The following is a 1,736-nucleotide window of genomic DNA, read 5'->3' as shown; positions in this document are numbered from 1 at the left end:
CATCCTCAGAATATCCCCCTTTCCTGCAGTTTTAAAACTGAGGAAGCAAAGATTTAGAATTGTTAAACAATAGAAAATCTCCCCAATTTCACAGAGTTAGACAGTGTCACAATTTTAATCCAGCCTGGGGTATGGCCAAAAGAGAAATGTTTGGGAATCTGTTCAGCACCGTAAATTGTGTTTTTGGCCTGTATAAGTAAATAGAGGGTGACATCGAGCCTCAATTCAATCAATCAGAAATATTTATTGAGCAGCTAGTACATGCCATGCACTATTTCATTCTCTGACTCTTTTACTATCTACCACTATACAGCTGAAGCCAAGGATTTCTTTAGTCAATAACACACACTGAGCATTGCTTCTCTATAAAAAGCAATGGTTCTCAAAGTGTGGTCCCTGGGTCAGCATTAGCAGCAGCATCCGTAAACTTGTTGGAAATTCAGATTCCTGGGCTCCACCCCAAACCTACTGAATGAGAAAGTCTAGGGTTGAAGCCCAGCAATCTGCAATTTAACAGGCCTTGAAGGTGATTCTGATGCACACTGACGTTTGAGAAGCTCTGGCTGAAAGCCCCTTTGAAGGCTGTAAGGGGAAAAAATGGTTCCCTACAAACAAGGTCTAAAATCTTAGACGTCAGCTCCTACAGAGACCAGAGCTTTAGCAAACAAACTGCAAACTGAGAAATGTCTGGAAAGAAACTTGATTCCCTGAGGGCAGGCGGTCTTCTCTGAAGACAGCACAGATGTGAATACATGCCTTACAAATGTAGCAATCCTACCAGGTGCATGGTTCTGTTTTCTATTGGAAAGCATCTGGTGGGGCACCCGGGTGGTGGCGCAGTCGGTTAAGTGTCTGACTCTTGGTTTCAGCTCAGGTCATGATCTCAGGGTCATGAGATCGAGCCCTGTAGTTATGGGTCCTCCATCGAGGAGTAATCCTGCCCTCATCTGAAAGGCACACCCCCCTCTCCTTACCAGTTCTCTGAACCTCTGATGCTTCATCTGTTGGATGGGTAGATTTCCTTTCTGATCCCTTCCAACCTCTGAATTTGTCTGAATCCAAGGATCTAGGACCCCCAGGTGAATGGTGGGTTTATATGATCGAGGAGATTCTGGCTCTTGTTACCGGTTTAGACATAGTCTTGACTCATGGCAAGAGTCACAACACACGCGCACCCGACGAGCCTGCTACACCAGTGCTCTCAGCGGGAGCCAGATCTGTCCCCTGTATTTGCGTGGTCACAGAACTTGGGATGATCACTCCGAGTTGGGGGAAAAAAAGAGAAGAGCAAGACAACGTGAGATGATTGTCCTTTTGTTTGTCCAGATTCCTACTTCGCTCATCCACGGTTTTATTTATATTCCGAACACGGAGAACACCATTTATTTGTATGTTTGGAGCAGACCGCCACTTTTAAAAAATTAATCGCAGCTTTTCTAGAGGAAGGAGGATGGTCAAGATGAACCACAGAGGCGCCTTGCAGCCTTAAGATGCCCGTTTTTAAAGCTTTATTTGGAGTGTGGCACATTATAATTGACAGACTTGACAAGCATTCTGGTTTCATGGGCTGCATGTCAGGATTCCTGCCCTATATTTCCATATCACCGAGCACTTCCAGTGTGTCCTTGAACTAATTTAAAATCTCCCTGGGTTTCAGGTTCCCCATCTTCCTTGAAGGCCCCACATCATTTGCCATGTACTTGCGGAGTGTCCCTAAGCGTGCAGTATGCTGTCCT

This window comes from Canis lupus, chromosome 11 (genome assembly GCF_048164855.1).
Source record: "Canis lupus baileyi chromosome 11, mCanLup2.hap1, whole genome shotgun sequence".
NCBI lineage: Eukaryota > Metazoa > Chordata > Mammalia > Carnivora > Canidae > Canis > Canis lupus.
The sequence above is the reverse complement of the archived record's forward strand: the minus strand, read 5'-3'. Positions refer to the sequence as shown.